This window comes from Camarhynchus parvulus, chromosome 1 (genome assembly GCF_901933205.1).
Source record: "Camarhynchus parvulus chromosome 1, STF_HiC, whole genome shotgun sequence".
Classification (NCBI taxonomy): domain Eukaryota; kingdom Metazoa; phylum Chordata; class Aves; order Passeriformes; family Thraupidae; genus Camarhynchus; species Camarhynchus parvulus.
In genome coordinates this window covers 52114551-52134167 of record NC_044571.1, presented here as the reverse complement: position 1 = coordinate 52134167, position 19617 = coordinate 52114551, and the positions used below count along the sequence as shown (strand labels likewise).

At 36.4% G+C, this 19617-nt stretch overlaps 1 pseudogene; it reads right to left on the bottom strand.

The window, feature by feature from the left end:
- Positions 1-13669: 13669 nt before the first annotated feature.
- On the bottom strand, positions 13670-14161 carry LOC115902963 (annotated as a pseudogene).
- Positions 14162-19617: the final 5456 nt, after the last annotated feature.

The following is a 19617-nucleotide window of genomic DNA, read 5'->3' as shown; positions in this document are numbered from 1 at the left end:
TTCAGTAATTCTGAAAATCTTAATTATTTATTTTAATCAATAAATGGTATCAGTGGAACAACTTTTTTTTATAAAACAGTATTTTATCACAAAAATATTTTCATGGAAAAGTCATGTTAATACCTGCTTTGTGTACAGAAAAGAAGCATCAGATCTTTTTTGACTGACCCTTCCATTCACAGTGAATTTAATTAGAATAGAATGATGAAATTGTACACACAAGGATTATTTATTTCTACTTTTAACACACTTTGGTTTCCATTAATTTTCAAACAAGCCTAAAGAAATTTGCTACATGGACTATTGTAGCATAATCATTTAGTGCAATCAGACATTCTTATATGAATGAGCATGAGATGGAAATTACGGATTAGAAGACAAAGGTTATGGCAAAAATATACATAACCTTGCAATATTTTCTGAAATACCACATAGCAAAGACAAGGCATGCAATATATTTACATGAATAGTCATTAGGAATACCTGGTTTTGATAGATAATTTATCTTTAAATTATGTCAGCTTTAGATTGTTTTGATATTCTTAAAATTGTCTACTGTATATGACATAAAGTTTGTGTTTATTTGGTGCATGTTTTTAGACATTTTTAGACAAAGCTCTGTTCCTGAAGAGAAAAATGGTTACAAAAGTGGAAAGAGAGTAATTACATCTGCTGCTTACTCTGATATGCTTCTACATTTTGTTTTCTAGCAGAATGATTGCCTTTTATGGTAATGGAAAGGAATCTTAGAGAAATTAAATTTCACCTGCACACAAAAGGGAATCGCATTTCTCTGTGTTCCATCACACTCTGCTCCAATGTAGTGGGGTTTTTTTCAAAAGATAAAAAAGCCAGTATTACTATCTGTGTATTCTCCAGGAAATTTCGGACTAAATAATGAAAAATATATATTAAAAAAATCAATACAAATCAGTGAGGAAAGTGAGATCCATCTACTTGTTATTTCAATATGCTCAAACATACATAGAGAAAAGTTTCATTACAGTGTTGTAGCCCTGACAGCAAGTTCGCAACAGATAGTCAAAACATGACATTTGCAAAGAGAGGTAGCAGTACTTCCAGAAATTAGCATTTTTTTTATTTGTCTTACTATATCTAAACATCAAATATCTATATTCTGTATATCACAGAAGCATACAATACTGTACGTATGTTGATATATGTAGACTTCTCACCATCTAACATGATTTTTAAAAAAAAGACATTGACATTTTTCTGAGCAATTTAGGCCATAATCATACTTTATTGAAAACTTTCAGCAGACAATGCATACACTAGAGAGTGAATCTATCATCTGCTTGTAGCAGAATGCACAAACCATCTGTTGGATTGGGTTGGTTTTTTTTGACTTCTGTTTTTATATGCTAACATAAAAAGTCAAGCTAAGTAAAGATCCTGAAGTATATTGAGCTTTTCCTACAGTACAATAATCATGGGCAGCTCTGTTTAGACTACTCAAAAAGTCAAGAGGGAAAAACAAGCCCCTGAAGAGAGATGTTATTTGACCTCACCTTGCAAAATAACATATGCCTAGACACATCTCTGTTGTAAAAGAACACTTAGATTGGGAAGGGGGGGAAGAAAAAAAGGGTACTTTCCAAATTTCATTTGACATTAATTAATCTCACAATCTTTTTAGGTTTTTGTATCTTTATTTTTTTAACTGATCTTTTCAAAATGTTTTTGTGTCATCCCCAAAGGAATTAATTTCAACAGCAGACCAAAAATTTAAGAAACATCTGTATCATTTCTTAATCGACAAAATTTGGAAAGAAACCTTCCAATGAATTTCTCCTTCTGAAGTAAGCCTCTTATATTAGAATTCATAAGATAACTCACATTCCTTCCTTTCCTAATTACTCACTGCCTCTTTTTTGCTACATTTCCAGTCCCCACTAAAAAGGAAATGGGACACTTCAGACAGAAATCTCCCTTATTAGACAACCATGTTTCATTCTATGCATTATACTCTTAATGATGTGTACTCCTTTACTATGAGAGGATTAAGAGTCTTACACATAAAAAGATTTTATTTCAACTCTCTGTTTTAGTAATGTTTGAAGCCTGTATCACCTGAAGAAAAATAAACCTTTCAACTTTCATGGTGGTGAGAGAAATGGCACTAGCCATTACTTAGGGGACCATACAAAATGGTTTTAAGTTTTTATTTTGTATCTAATTCACTATCTGGAAGCAAGAAACTTCATTATATTTTCCACAATATCTTTAAGACAATGCAATGAGAAATATGACATAGAGTGGGATAGTTAGGGGGGATAACAACAAAGCTTGTGCACAGAAAGGAACACATTAAATTTCACATAGTTAAAGAGCTACAGTTTGATGAACTAAATACACAAGTTTTCATTATGTACTTAAGCTTCTTTTTTACAAGTACTGTGGATAAATTTATTTTACTGTAACATTTACTTGATGGAGATTTAAGATCTTGCCTTTAAGGACTCAGACTCAAAATAGCTAGTTTCAGTTCATAAATTTCCCCATGCAATTAATTTATTTTTGCTTCAGTGTTCTGTCTTAGAAAACAAACAGACAAAAAAAAAAAACCCACAGTAAACAAATACACAAAACAAATCACCCACAAATAATAGTACTGGCATTTGCTTTCAATAAGTGGAATTTCTTTAAACACTGAGCTTTTTAAGATATCAGTCTGCGCATTATGTTAAATATCTAAATGAGGAGGACTGATTTTGGTTATGTATAGTCATGAGATTAGGCACACCACAATACTCCAGCAGAAGAGCAAATCAGATGAACTCATAAAACTTAAAGAGAGGATGTACTTAAATTCTAAAAGATATATTCAATGACTGTTGTAAAAAGTGAATGATAAAAAACTTTGAGTCCTCATACAAAAGGTTAGATTTTTTTTAAATCTGTGTCAGTATCTGCAGGCAATATTTTCATAGAAAGATACTTAGTGACAGTTTGTGAGATATTATTGAATGTTCTTCTTTCTTCAAGGCAAAAAGATTGTCATGTCTAAACATGTCACAATTGACAGAAATTTGTCTAGTTTACTATAATCTTATAATCCAAGATATTAAAGAGTCCACACCACTACCAGTAAACCTGTTTGGTATTTAAAAAATACAGCAATATTTCTTTCCTGCGATAATCTTTTCTTGGTACAACGTTTTCTAAAATGATAGTAACTTTTTTACCTGGAATTTCTTCAAACAATCCAAGCATTTCTTGCTTGTTCTGGACCATACAGTAGAGCTGAGGCTCTACCCAAACAGATCAGAAAATAGAAATTCTTTTTTTCACAGGCTATGTGTCTGTTCATCTACTCCTATGATTAAATTTTAGCAGCAGTATGGAATACTTGATTCATATTTTACTTGCTTTGTACCAAGTGCAACACTTCTGCAGAATGCTATCTAGACATTTGATCCTACTTCACATATCTGCTGATTATGGTTGTGACAGGATAGCAAGTTGCACTATTCCATATTCATTTTCTCAGAAGTCTATTACTTTTTTCAAGATTATTGTGTGTATTTTAATTCTCTCCTATAACATACGGGTGAATCATTTAAAAATATTTTCATTTTTATTTTTAAAAAGCATATGCTTTACTTCATTATTTAGTCCTTATTGACTAAAATGAAAGTACTGGGTGCAAGAGAAACATCTGAATTCCTACTGATACAACTACTGTTCCTAATTTTGCATGTCAAGGCTTTCCTCTTCAATCCCTTTTATAGCAGTTTTCATAAATTCCATCTACATCTCCAATGGACAGCATAGAGAAGCATTCACTTTCATCTAAATTTCTATCCTCTCAAAGACTATTACTTTTCAAGCAAAAATCATTAATCTTCTAAATTAAAATACCAGAGTCAAGATACGCAAAAACTTAACTCAGGAGGATTAATTATCATCAAATATGTTGGTGAAGGCATTGTTGATTAACAAACAATTATTAATTGAAGCTTTTGTTATTAAAAAATAACTTCTTAGATGTGACTGTAGTTTGAAGTCCTTATGTTTATCAATAGAAGACTAAAAATAGTTTAAAAAACTGTTCCCACTAACTGAAAATATGAAGTTGTTTATTTTATATTGTTTACTTTCTCTCTTCCCTTCTTTCTTCTTTTTCCTTCCCTATTTTTTGATGTCTCATTTACTTTGGAGTTACTCTTACTATTGCTACTTTGAAGGAGTATTTTTGTTCTGAACTTCAGATAATTGATATAAAAACGGTTATCTTTGTGGATAAGTTCATAGTAAAAATTATGATGAAACAACTGACAGAAAAAATTCAATAAATAAATAGAGCATAAATAAGAGCCACCAGACATTACACACAGAAGGTTTGCATTTAGCATGATGATTAGCATTACAAAACTCTATAACAGAAATAATTTTATAAATTTAATCTTTTGGACATCCATAAACTATTATCATTTGACTGCGTGAATAAAAATATAGCAATGCAGGTGGAAATTAGTACTGGATGGAGGTACACTAATATCACATATTCCGATTTATAAGTAGAGAAATAACAAGGAATATGACAAAAAAAGCAGTGAACCATACTGGCCTGAAGGCTTGGACAGGAGATGCACCTGACTGGCCTACAACATGAAAAGAAGTTATATCTGTGTAGGCAACCAGAAGTGCATCCAAGAACTAAAAGTTGAGTATCTTAAGTGCCATACATTCCTGCAAATACATATACAGTGGTTTTTATAATGTTTTCTCCATACTTGCTGAAGGTAAAACAACTTCTACATTCTGAAAGAACCTTTTCCCAGCTAGAATATAAAATAATCTCAGAAACTATAGTTTCAAACAAAAACACAGAGCACAACAGAATTTGGCATGAAGTATGTATCCTGTACTTTTTTCTCCTTACATAATTCAACACTATTTTTGGGTATGGATCACTTAAACCATTGAAGAATCTCTAGAAATAATTAGAAGGCCAAATAGGATTCAGTCCTAGGACTTCATTCGGCAAAGATGTTGCATGTGATTATACCCATTCAGATTCAAGGATCTTTTGTGATTTTTAAAATTTAATTTGGTTCTGTTTTCCTTCATGAGTTTTGCACAAAGCAAACCTACGTAGCAGCAAAAAGACACCAAGGTCAAAACAGTGCTGTTTTTTCCATATGGTAAGAGTGGGAGGAAGGATGAAAACAGATGACAGGAAAATACAAATGTTACAAAAGGTTGAATATTTTAATGTTGATGAAATATAGTCAAACAGAAAACTTGACTGATACAGTTAAAAAAAGAATGAACTGCAGATGATGTGTTCCATGAATTTCACCCAGCTACTTATTAAAGAATAAGAAAATCATTGCCTTATTAAATCCATAAAATCAATCCTGTGTGATAAAGATTGTTGGTTTAGATTCAAAAAATAATTTTTAAGTTTTGAAAAAGACATTTCCATCTCTCAAATACATTTTGAGATAATGGCAAACACTAAAATATAAAAGCTCTTATTTTCAATTTTACATAATCTTATATGTTTTATTTCTAACATTCCATTTTAAAATAATAAATTGAAGTCCAAACTTTGGAATACACACAACGTTTAACCAAGTCTTAATTCTTTCCGTGTTTTTCTGTTGGCTCATTTCTGAGAATTAAACACCCATCATTTATTTTCCATTTTATCTCATTAATTAAAGTCAATATTTTCCATGAGTCAAGAAGAACAGATGAAATTCCACATAAAGTAGTGAAAATGGAAATCAAGGGATAAGATGTGCCTGAGCAAGTGAAAGGATGGATTGAGGATTGATAGGAAAGGTCTGTGTGACAGCCAAAATGTGGCAGGGAGAGATGGAGTAAAGGACAGAAGAGCAAAGAAATAGGAGATATAATTACAAATGTGGTTTGGAAAACCAGGCTACTCATGACAATCACCTCTGATGCCTTGAATATATATCATTAGGACTACAGAACTGTAGCACTGACCTAAACTGACAGTAATCCTCAGCATAGCCAGTACAAATATTCAAGACTTCAGCTGGAAATAGAAGGTATGGAAAGAACAATGTGACATAAACTTAAGGCATGTATTGAAATTTCCAGCTAAATTTTAACATGAATTTTGGAGCAACTTACTTTCTTTTATTTTGAAGAAAAAGGTTTTCACTTAAGAGACTATTTTTAAAGTATAAATGATGATAATGTTTCAACCCAATATTACAGTTAAAAGTAACATTTTCAAAAATTTAGAAATAAAAGATTTAAATTACTAATAGAAAAACATCTAAACAAAGTTATAACCTTAACTTACACTCTCACTAAAAAGTCATAATAGTTTAGTATTTTGGATCTATGTTCATCTCAAATTATTGGTAAGTTATGACTTTTTGAAATAAAAATCAGAAATTTTAGATACTGATGTAATTAAATTTTTGGTAAAGTTGAGGTTTGGGGATTTGGGTTGCTTCTTTTTTTTAATTATTGTTAGGGATTATTACACAGTTACTTGTCTGAGGAAGTTGCAGCAGTTCTAAACTTTTTACAAGATAAATTTCCTTTTTGAAACTTCTAATAACATCTAGTTCTTTCCCTAGTTTAAATAGTTTACTTTAGACCATCGATTCTGTATTCTAAAAAATTGTTCTAACAACACCAGGAAACTTGTATGTTAGAAAATTCTGCCAAAACATCACAGCATAACATTTAAGGAGCAATTTTCACCTAAAAAATGCAAGCTTGAGATACAAAAAGAAAGAGCAAATTCTTAAACTGCTTCCAACAGGGTATAAAAAAAATGTGTCACAAGGATAAGAAGTAGCGGCTGGAAAGCAATGATCATGTGTTAAGAGTATGTTTATCTGTATGTATCAGCAGCATTCTTATGAATTTAACAGATTCCAACAATATGCTCTATTTTTTTTCCATGTACAATATTTAAATGAACTTCACTGTTCACAAAAATATTATATAGGAATCAACTCTAATTTATTTCTTAAGAACTATATAAATTATATACATATATGCATGTTTATATTAAGAGAATAATGCAGATGGTACATATTTATTTGAGGATATGTAGACTTATATACGTCCCTACTGTTATTATTCCAGAAATGGTTTTATCAAGGGAAAAAAAATATATTCAAGCCAACAGTATTTCTGCAGACTTATCTGTAATGATTCACCATCAATTGGATTTTCAAGATGGCTATTCTCTGTTCTTTCTTTTACTTTGACCATGAAAAGGTTGCAAAGCATTTCCCTTTTGTGATGTTCTTTGATGTTATCCTTAAGAGGTCCATAGTTTTAGAGGTATTGCACTGATTCAGTCACTCGCTGTGCAACTGATATTTTCACTGCCAAATCTTTTCTTAATGTTGTATTTTTTAAAAAAATATTTCTGCAAAACAGTGCAACTTAGTCCAGAGGAAAAAAGAATGGTTGGTTTTGTCAATGTTGAAAGTACATGGGTAACAACAACGAAAAAACTGGTCAAGTCCTTTGTTTCCTAGTGTGTTGAATTGGCTCATGTTTTCTAGCAGCATCCATACTTTTATTGAGATGAGTGATATGCTTTTTAATAACACTGTGGGAATATAATTATTCATTTAATTCTATCAATATATTCTATCTTTTTAGAACAGTTCGAATTTGCAATGCAGATTTCAAATGGTGTTTTTACCAAATTTAATTGAACATTAAACATTTAAATCAAACATTTGAACCTGAACTAGCCGCTTTAGACTATTGCTACACTCAATGAAGAGAAATAGGGACATCTGAAAGATAATTCATCTTACCAAAAATGTGCATCTAAGATAAAGATGAGATTAGATGAGATGAGATGAGATGAGATGAGATGAGATGAGATGAGATGAGATGAGATGAGATGAGATGAGATGAGATGATGAGATGAGATAAATCCCCATTATGAACTGAACAAGTTACTCAAACTGAAGTATCTTGCTGACCCATTAAACACAGCAAATACTACCATCAGCTTGGCAGCCAGTGATAAAACAAATCAGAGGACAAAGTAAAATGGGGAGCTGAGGTAAAAACATAGGAATGGGAATTCTATTAGGATTTTCTTAAAAAATGGCTAAGGAGATAAGGGAAGGCTTAAATGATACTGAAATTTAAAGAATGCAAAATAGTTAGGGAGAAACAGAAGAATGAGAGGTCTAAGAAACTGTTAATGAACTAGGGGAAATCTGACTTTATTTTTGGAAGCATATAGGACAATGTACAGGCAAGACTGGACAGAAAGTAACCTGGTATGCAAATCAATGAGGCAAATGGTAAGAGAAGTTGGTATAACCAAGTAATGATTTCTGGGTAAGGAACCTAGGACTTGAAGAAGGCGGTTGGGAATCCTTTGAGACCGTGGAAAGCAGGAAAAAAAAAGCAAGAATAAGGTCCAGGACAATACATATTCAATTAAAAAAAAAACACAAAAAACAAAACAACACAAAAAAAGTAAAGCTAATGTAACAAAAGACAGTAAGTTCTGAAGTACCAAGAAGAAAGATATATGAATCTGCTTATCACAAAAATTCCAAGTGCAGCGGAAGACTCTAAAGACTTGCAATATCTTCCGCTGTTGAACTCCTCAATCTTTCTGCAGAGAAAGTACACAATCACCATTGTAATTACCAACGTAAAAATTAAGAACCTTCTTTTGATGTCAGTTATTCTATCAGTTCAAGTGGCAATGGGATACACAGTGAATCCTCAAGTTTCAGTTCTGCATTCAAGTGATGGACAAAAGAAGTGCCAGTACATGAAGTGACTTGTGTGCTCTTCTGCTTCTTTTGTTAAAAAACAAACCAAAACAAACAGCCAAGCTTTAGAAATGCTGTTCAACAAGTACCAAAGCCAGTTTCTAAAGTTAAGAAATTCTAGACCTAGATTTTCTTTGTAATTTAGCTAATTCCATACACGTATATATACAGTCTTCAGCTATGTGATCTTGCACTATTTTTATCATCTGATTCTTCTGCATCCCATGCACGGAGCATAGATCCTCTGAGAATGAGTAAGAGCTTTGGAGGAGAAAGGTCTGTGACCTGTGTTGTGTAGGAACCTTGATTCTTTTGTTGTGAAAGTTGAAAGTATAAATATAAAAGCCTACAAGTTATATAACCATTTTTAGAAGTTTCATAAGAAAGTTGAAAAACTGGCTCATGACAAAAACAAATGGATTATCCTCTTCTGATTCCATAACCTAGAAATGCAGAATTGTGTGATCTATATTCCACTCCAATAATTAAATTACCTTCTTAACAAAGCAGTTTATATGAGATAATACAAAAACATAAGCAGCTATTAATTTGAGTTCTTTAGGATCCAATTTTAGGATCTGGTTATCACAGGAGAAGGAAGCTATGATTCAAATATGGATAGCACCTCAGAAAGGCCACATGATCAGTTGTGAGAGCTCACAGGGCAGACTATTGATTCTCCTCTTCTTGTAAGTTCAGGTACCAAGACGAAAGCTATAAAGAGGAAGCTCCATTTACTTAGAAACCAGGAACAAGAATCCTCTCCTAAGACTAGGTACACTTACAGCAGTACATGAAGTAGCATATTTTTATGACAGCTTTATCTATATTTTCTAAAGTGGACAAAATATTTTCTCATTAAATTAGAAAGACGCATTGAGAATGTTGCTCATCCTGATAGGTTTCAAATTCGTAACTTTCTACAGCAGCATGCCAACCACAAGATTGTAGGTTGCTAGGAGAAAAGGAAGAAGAATTTGGAAGTGGAGACTAATGGGCAAAAGCATCAAAATGAAGGATTTGTGGTCTCAGAACAGAAAAATACAAAAGAAATGCTTTTACAAAAGCTTTGATACTATAGTTTAACCATGCACATTTTTAAGTTCCTGATTCTACACTGATCACAGAGATTTAATTTAAATAAATAGTTTTGACCACAGAGACTTGCAAAATAAATTTCTCAGTTAATGTTTGAATTAGAAAATCATTCTCTCACTTATTAACCTTTTGGATTCCCATTAATACTGAATTTTTTGCTTCCCATTGACAAAACTCAACAGAAACACAGTAAAATGCCTTTTCATTACTTTTCTAGTGACTCAACATTTGAGCATGAAACTCTGTTGTGTGAGGAAGGCTCAGTAATTCAGTCCTTTTGCTTCTTTCTTTATGGTACACTATTAGAAAGTATCTAATGGTGGGAGGATTTGCCATCTTCTTTCAGAAACTGTATTTTCAAATTCTTGTATGTTTTATGAAAGACTTCTGCATCGTCAGTGCTTGCTTTACGTGGGTTAGGCATATCTGTCATGTTCTTTTTGGAACTATGTCTTAAACCAAATGTTAATTGAATTCTGTGTTCTCCACTCCTCTCACACACAACCAGAGGAGTCTGGTTTGCAGATGGGCTCATCATTTATGGGTGCAACTGAGAACAGAGAAAGTAGTGGGAGAAAAGTGTTATATGCGCTGAAACCAATAAATTCAATGCTTTTTTTTTTTTTTTTATCTCTCTTTCTGGCTTGCCCCTCCTCTGTAAAATGGGGCTGTTGTAAAAATAAACCTGTTACTAGTTTATGAGGAACATACTGAGTGTAGTGGTGAACAGTGCCAAGGGCTCATGAGGAATTACATCTTCATAGGATTTGAAGAGTGTGAGGCAAGCAAAACATCCTACCACCCATTCAGGAAGGAGGGGTTAAAATACTAACTCTTTGCCTATTAAGTGGATCCCATTCATGTTGAGGGTTGATTAACAAGTCATCTGAAAAGAGCCATCGAGAACATGTATAATCTCCATTATAAATTTCAAGGCTCTGATGGATGCATCACAAATCTTTGCACTGGTCTTTTCCAAGCATTTTGAGGCTGATTTGTAAATTTTAATTAAAAATTCATATTATAGATTTTTTTCCTAACAGTTTTGTCTTAGGAAATGAAGATCAAAAAAAAGAATCTTTAAATACCCACTGCATCTATTGACAATTCTGTCATGCCAGCTCTAAACCAATTTGATATGCATGTTTCCAAGCAATTTCAAGCAATCAGACCATGTTCTAACACTAATTGTTAACTGCAAAACATTTTTTTTTCTTTTTACAGATATAATATAGAAAGTAGAACAATTAGGTAAGTACTTTATAACATGCCCTATCTAACCCTTCAGTCTTCTTAATGCCAGTAGGACTATCCACGTTTATACCTTACTTATGCATAGATATACTGTACAATTGACACGACAGGATGTTCTTGAGAAACATGCAAAAAACCCAAATTAGTAAAGTAGAATGTATTTATTATTACACAACCATATTCTCTCGTTAAATAAATCCCACAATATCTAACAGAACATTAAAACCAAGAATTCAAGATCGTCCAGCTTTGTGTTTCGCTTAGATGTAGAAACAGTAACTAAAACTCCACTAAAAAACAAATCCAGCTGAGCTGAAAAAGGGTACCAGTACAAAATTCACATACCAAGCTGAGGAGACTAACTGAGAAAAAAAAATTAATACAAAGAAACTAACAAACAGAAATGCCAAACAAGAATCCAACCAACACTATTTTGGAGATACAATGATACTAAGTAGGCACTAAAAATAAAAAACAAAAAGCAATTTTCACTTCTACATATATGTCAATAGCAGAAAAAAGATTTATAAAAAGATTTATGTCTACAGAATGAGTGAGACATAACTTTCCAGGGCATTAGAAGATTGTTGGATCAAAGAACTTTCAAGCACAGAACTGTCATCTTTGCAGCACTTGATCACCTCTTGACATAACATACAAAGTTCATAGAGGGAAATGAAAGGTTCTTTAATAAGAAACAGAAAGTCAAGTCTTAGACCCTAAAACTATCTTAAACATTTTCACACCTCGAAAGGTGCATTTTCATCAATAATGAAATCACATCTCCTGAAGCAGTTATTTTAAATCTGAACAAATTTGAGTATATTTCTTCAACAGGATGATGAGCTACTGATGACTAGATGTGTTGTTTCAGTAACAATGAAGGAAGAACATGAAATAAATGGATTTTGAAAATTGAGAGCAGTAAGAGCAGTAATCAGATACATAATGTCACAGAGTACATACATTCTATCAAGTCAATTCTTATGTACAAATCAAGCGGTGCCACTCGGTAAATTTCTGTAAGTATGCAGATCTCTATAGAATCTCAGATCAGTGACACACCTAAATGAAAACCCCATAGAATGAAACTATATTTGTAATAGTTTTTAACCTCTCCCATTGCCTCTTCAAAAACCTTCAAGATATAATTTTAGGGTTGGTGTATTACCTGTCTTTGTAGGGTAACTGATAACAATTTGAATTGAATCCTTGGATAAGCACCTTCTTGTTGCTCAGAACAACTTCCAGTGTTCACAAAGACTTCAGTATTGCTTTTGCTTTAAAAATATACCCTAACTCACTTAGTTATTCCACATGTTTAAATTATGAAATCAACTATGCTGACAAAACAATAAGAGATTCAAGGAAAGAATGTATGCTTTAGAGCTCTCTAAAAAGGTGTAACACACTCAGTTACACACCCATATGTTTATCTACAGCTGTACTAATCCAAACATATGCAAAGTGCTGTCCCTTCATGTCATAAAATATTTAATACTATATGTTTAACTTTCAATATGAAAAAAACCAACAAAACAAATAATTTATTTTATTTCTTTTCATGTTTAGAAACTGAACAGTACATTTCTCTCCATAGGGGAAAAAAACCAACAAAAACCAAGGGAAATGAAAATGAAGTAATCTTAACTGTGGGAAGGCAGGAGCAAACAGAGTTACAGTAATGAGTCATTTTACCCTTAGGACTATCTGTATCAGAGTTTTTCTGAAAGCTCTCTGTCAGCTACATTTCCTTCTTCAAATAACTTTAATTTCTGTTTCAGCTGGGCATGAGGAGGGCAGGGAATGGGAAGGAAAAGCAATTCGACATTAAGGCATTTGTATGAAACATAAGAATCTGGATGTGTCTTTCTTGTTCTTACATCCCCTCATGTGTCACTCGGCTGATGACTCATAAAATTCTTTTAAGTCTTATTTTTCTCTGAGGTAAGCTGTAACACCGAGTTTCAAGTAAGTGGACGCTTTTACTTTCGAGCTTTCACCTGTCATCCCAGTACCCAGAACAACATCACCTCCCGCTACCGTTTTAATAAACTCCTGAGAAAGTTGGGTAGCGACGATCCCCAGCGCGGGGCGCCGGCTTTGAGAGGCGCCTGTTCTCGGGCCAGCCCCGCGGGCAGGGGCAGTCCAGGGGCGGGGGCGGAGGCGCGGACAGGGACAGGACAGGGACAAGGACAGGGACAGGTCGGGGCAGCCGCAGAACAGGACCAGGGGCAGGCCAAGGGCAGCATCCCTGGTCCGCGGCACCTTGACCGTGAGGCTGGCCGGTCTCTCCCGGGACTCTGGGCAGCCCTGCAGCCGCCCTTCCCTCCGCCTCCAAACCCTGCCAGTTCAAGCTGCAGGAATCGTCCCGCGCCCAGACCCTCACCCTCACCTCAACCCTCACCAAGGCCAGCACACCGGCCCGGCTGCGCCCCCGCCCCGCCACTGCCCCGGGGCCGCACAGCCTCGCGATGACCCCGCGGACCCGGCCGCGCCCGCCGCGCAGGTGGCGCCGGAGCGGCCGCGCTCCCCTACCTGTGCCCGCCTCCGTCACCTGTTGCCCGGCTGCCTCCATCGGCGCAGCCCCCCGGCGCCTCCTCCCGCTCCGGCGGCGCCAGGGGCTTCTCGGGCTCGCGGGCCACCTCCATCCCGCCGGGCACCGCCTCCTCCTCCTCCTCCTCCAGGGATTCCACGTAGAAGACGGTGCGGGGCGGCGGAGGTCCCGGGCCGTGCCCCGTGGCCGGCCGGCCGCCGGCGGGCAGCAGCGTCCCGTTGGGCGGGCTGGCCGTGGTGGCCGCCGAGGAGGAGGCGGAGGAGGTGGATTTCTTCCAGAAGACGCCGTTGCCTCTCTCCTGGCTCTTCAGCAGGCGGCTCTGGCTCGGTCCCCAGTGCTCGAAGCTGCTGTCGGGCGGCAGGCAGCCTCCCCCCGCCGGGCCGCCCGCCGGCGAGGGGTGGCTGAACAGTTTCCAGCGGAGGCGCAGGATGTGCTTCACGTCGAAATCTTTCCTGCCGGAGCCGGACATGGTGCTGCGGCGGGCGGGGGACGGGCGCGGGCTGAGGCGGGACTCACGGCGGCCAGGCAGGGCCAGGCGGCGGCGGCAGCGCGGGGCGGCCCCGCTCCGGCAGCGGCGGCGGCGGCGGCGGCTCCTCCGGGCAGCGCTGGGCTTGCAGGGCGAGGGGTGGCAGCCGCCGGGCGGAGAGAGATGCGCGCACACACCAGTGCGAAGAGAGAGGGAGGATGGATGGAGCGATGCACAGAGCCAAGAGGAGGTAGAGAGACCCAGCAGGAAAGCGAGAAAGAGAGAGGGAGAGATGCCCAGAGCTGACGAGGACTGCACGGTGATCAGTGGAAAGGGGAGGAGAGAGAGGCAGAATTGAGAGACATCTCTCAGGGGAGACGGACACTTGCAAGGGAAGAGCGGGTGAGGGAGGCTGCTAGGACGCGCTAATCTGATTAACGGGGGAGCGAGCTACAGCCCGGAGAGGAGCGGCGGCGGCAGCCACAACGGGAGGCAGGTGGCACCTCCTCAGTCTCTTAGAGCTCCGTGACCGAGTGCAGGCAGAGAGGAAAAAGTCACCTGGAAGCCTCTCTCCACCTCCCGCCTTCCCATCCCGTTTCTCTGGGGAGTCCCATGCCTGCCGTTATCTGGGATGGCAAAGCCTGAGAGCTGGTACAGGAAGAAATCGGGGCTCCTTTATATGCACTGTACGTAGGAGGGGAAAAAAAAATCCCGCCCGTGAGGCTGTCAAGGTCCTCAGTATACAATTTTCTGTCTATCTCGGCGCCTCTCACCAAGCCGCCCCCTCCCTTGCATGTGACGCAGATGTGCTCTGGGGCCGTCAGTGAGAAGAGACAGAGGGAAAAAGAGATGCTGCAAGCTTCGTCGTGCAAGTAAGTCGGCAGGTCACCAGCTGCCCCTCACAGCCTCCTCCTCTTCTCCCTCCAGTACTCACCTTGGTAGTTTGGTTCTGAGACAGCTGTATATTACTGGGAGCAAAATAAAGTACAACAGCAAATGTATCAGCAGCAGTAAACACAAAAATGTGAATAATAAGAGTACGGACTAAATAGACTGCATGGAGACTGGATGAGGTTGCAGGTTAACAATATATTCTGCAGGCTCCATTCATTAGCCTGTTGGCTCAGTGTTGCTGTACCAGTAGAAAACATTGGCTGGAGGTACAGTGTGTCAAACAGAAATAGCACTACACATCTGCTTCTTACCTTTCATACCTGCTCTTAATGCAGTCTGACAGTGCTAAACCCAAGGGAGATTCCTTTCACAACATAAGAGATCTGCTTAGGAACATCTGCCCACTTGGGAGGGGTGTCACAGAGTACACTGCATCCGGGACATAATTACAGAATTAAAAGCTTTATAGTGAAATGTAGGAGAGGGATATGGCAGTGAAATTGCATATTTGTCACCTGTCTCATAAACCCCACACATGAGAAGTTGGTGGCAATAAGATGATACACAGAATACCTGCAGCTCACCTGTACCTTACTAAGTAATGTTTTAAAAGAAGATTTATCCCTAGGAAAATGATGAAACATTGTATTTTCAACCAGGAATTGGCCAGCTTTCCCATGCACTCATGAGCTTTCAAAAGTTTGTTGTTCTAACTCTGTGAAATCAAGAAATAAGGTTGAAGGACTTATTTCCCTCAAGCTGGAATGTTTTAACTCCTCATTCATAAAGCATTACAGCTTGAAAATTCCTCCAGGGAAGCACAAAAATCAAACGCGAATTAAAAATTTTATTACTGTTATATTTACTTGATGACTGAAGTATATTACTGTTTTGTTTAGTTTGTCAGTGGAGTAGTGCTTCTGGATAAAAACCAATATTAGGGTTTGTGTTTAACACTGATAAAGTCTTGTATTTAACAGTACCAGAATTCAGGGCACCAAGTTCTACTTTCAAAGGAAGAAAAATCGCCACTGTGAATTTTAAATATTGATCTATGCCACAACAGCTGGGCTGAAAACTCCCTGGTGCCTCAACTTCTTTCTCAGTTTTCAGTGATAAAAAAGAGACAAAAACTATTCTAAATCAAACAGAAGACACAGTTCATTTTTATCCAGGAACTGATCTAAGTATGTGCTGCTAAGGAGAGCAGTGGGAAGAAATGCCTAGAAATCTTAATCTAGACTAGGACAGATGAAATTTCAGTAATTTCTGAGGGTCTAGAAATGCATGTCTTATGATGAAATATATGAAATCGTCTGTAGGGTATACTGGCTACTTAGTGTCTAGTTACATGCTCTAAAAGGTGGGGGTATTTTCATATAAATTGTTTTAATCAAGTAATATATACATAGACAGAATGCTATCTCTTCTGTGTTTAATACCTCTTAACTGATTAGGCCTATTCAGATATTCTGATTTGAGAAGAATTGCATCATTTCTTGCCATGTTATAAATCTTATTAATTTTAAAATCTGCATTAATATTTAAATTTATAATTTGATGTGAACCATTGATAAGTTAGATATTCTATCTTGACTTCACCTAAATAGATAAATATAAATGACAGTACAGTCCAAAAAACTATATTTTCCAAATATACTTCAGAGGTCACTCAATGAATATATATTATATTGCAACCCAAGAAATTGATTTAGGTTTTTTATCACCTGTCCATGTAGTAAAAGCTATCAAACAATTATAAGGAATAAAGGTAGAAAATGCTTTAGGTTATTTGTTATTCATATTTTTTTATTTCAGTTATGTCAGTAATTGAAATAAAGTCTTGGATTTTTTTAATAACTAAAATCTGGGCTCTTCAGTATATCATGTATAGGCATTGACATACTTAACATTACGTGACCCTTTCGTATTTTGGTACATAAATCGTTTTCTGCAGTAAGAGATGCATTAATTTGGCATGTATGCCAGCTTTTTTTCCTGCATGAAGATATATGAACACTTGAGTATCATAAAATGAAATCTGGAAAACTGTCTTGATTATCTTAGTTCACATCATGATCACAATTATTTTGTCAATTTACAGTAAAAAAGAGCTACCCTCCCCAAAAAAGCTATATTGAAGAAGCAGTCATTTTCAGTATTTATAGTTAATTAGTAAATTTCTGAGCATGAAGTAGAAGAATTAAACAGGTTGGTTTAGTTAGGTTTTCACAGAATCTTATCTTCATATTTCCCAGTGAATGCTTTGGACATATGCCGGGGAGGCAAAGAACATGTTCTGGATTATCACATGAGAGAAAAACAAAGTACATTTGAGTTTCAGTTAAAACTTCTGGTACACAAAAAATATTACCTTAACTCTGTAATTTGTCTAGGCTTGCTTCTCAATACAGAAGAAGAATTAATAGTTCTCCTACTGGAGTTCTAGGGACCTTACTCATAGGAATTACATTAAAATTATTAGATTACAAGTCAAATATATCTTAGTCTACTGATATGAGATTGACATAGCCATATGAACAGAACTATGAAATTACACTTGTTTTTTACGTTGTCTAAGGGAAACATTTTGATGTCTTCCAGCCTTCTGTCCGTATCTTATGTGTTCCATGAAATATAGCCAAAATAATAATGATCACAGGTAAACTTTCTTGTCTGTTGGTTGCACACTGTGTAACACATTGTATTTTTGTTTATTAAACAGCATTTCTCAACTTCCACTACCGATGTAGTTTCCCTGGATTATTCATTGCCACTCAAATCTTGAGTAACTTTAGAGACTTTGCTTGAAAGTATTCCAGGCTCTTTTTTCTTTATCTATTTGTCAGGCAAACAGATGAAAGTGGTTAATCTTTATGTTCCTGTTATGAGTCAGATTCCTGACACTTTCTCTTTGTGTTTTTGCCTTTCTAATGCTCTTCAAATGAAATAAATTCACATAGTCATGTCCCTAAGGAAGTCTCATGCTCATGTTTTATAGGAAAAATGGCCTAGGGATATATATCCTTTTAATAAATCTTTCAAGTAGTAAAAAGCAATTCCAAAGGAAAAAAGCTTGAAGTAGGTATCCAAATGAGTAAGATTTTATTAACCCTCTTTTTTCTTTCTTTCCATTGCAAAGGTTTGGAGTACTGTTTATTTTTAGGCACATGATTTATGTCAAGCTATTTGCATGTTGTACCCCAGGAAGAACTGGTGGATTAGGATTGAAGTTGAGTTTTACTTGGTTATTGATTGATAAAACAAGCAACAGAGGAGCCATCATGCAAAGAAACCCCTTAGGGTTAAGAGTAGTCTTAGTCTATGTGAGTCTCTGCATTACATAAAGTCAAAAGATAGAGCAAGTGAGTCTGAGAGTGATGAGCCTATCTGTGTACTGGGGAATGGCAGTTACTAATAAGAGAAGGGATATACCTCTCAACAAACTATAAGGCATAATTTTGTTACTGAATTTTATCCTGTCACATTATTTAATCCAGAAGGCGCTAAATTTTAAGGAGAATAAGCACAAAACCAAAAACAAAATTAAAAAACAAAACAAAACAAACAAACAAACAAAAAAAAAACAAGCAAAAAAAAAAAAAGAGAGCACTGTGCTTTGGGTAAGGATGATACTAGAATGAATAGTTTTACAACAATTCTCACTTTAATGTGGGAGTTCTCACACGAATGAATGAACATGCACTTCAGCTATAAAGATGCTTATTTGGTGGGTGGTTAATTACACATTCAGAAGCTAGAGAGTGTTAAGAAGATGCTGTGAAACAGAACTATAGAATACTCAAGCTAAAGAAAGTGGAGAAAGAAATTGATGGGATAGGAGATCCATTGAGAGATCTGTTGCCCTGTTCTTCTTGTAATGAATTTTCTCATGCACTTTTCTCTAAATAATTATTGGTTTGCATTCTTCTCTGGAGGAGGAAAAGTTTGATGGACTGTTGGTTTGTCCAGTGTCATTGGAGAGGTGGCACTGTCACCCTCCAATCCACTGTCACTTTTGAAAATCTGTAAATGTTGGAGTCAGAAATTAAACGTCCTTCTTTTTACCTTGGAGATTCCAGTGTCCACGTTGTTTTATTTCATGTCCTATAGCAACAGAGATCAAAACTCTGTGCAGAAAATGTCAGTGTGCTTAAGTGATTCGAGCAAATAAGTAATGCTTTAGAATTATTATTTAAACTTGTGGTGTGTACAAAGCCTTTGAACAATTTTTATGATATGTAGCTATATTCTGAATCTAAGTAAACTGAGAAACCCTGGGAATAGGTGGTAGTTGGAAGAAATTAAACTCTTACATTGTTTATCATGCATACACATAATGACGTGGTATTCCTCTGAGTCAAGTTGTTGAGTTGTTTTTCCTCTCATAATAGTATGCAAAGTCATATTTAAAATACTATAGATATGCCTACACTTATTTACTATCATTGTTTTCTAATGGCAAGAAAGGAATAACAAAACCAGACAAAAAGCAAACTAGACCTGATTCATTTGTCAGTACTTATGTATGTTTCTTTGTAGTGAGTTTTCAACTGAGAATGAAC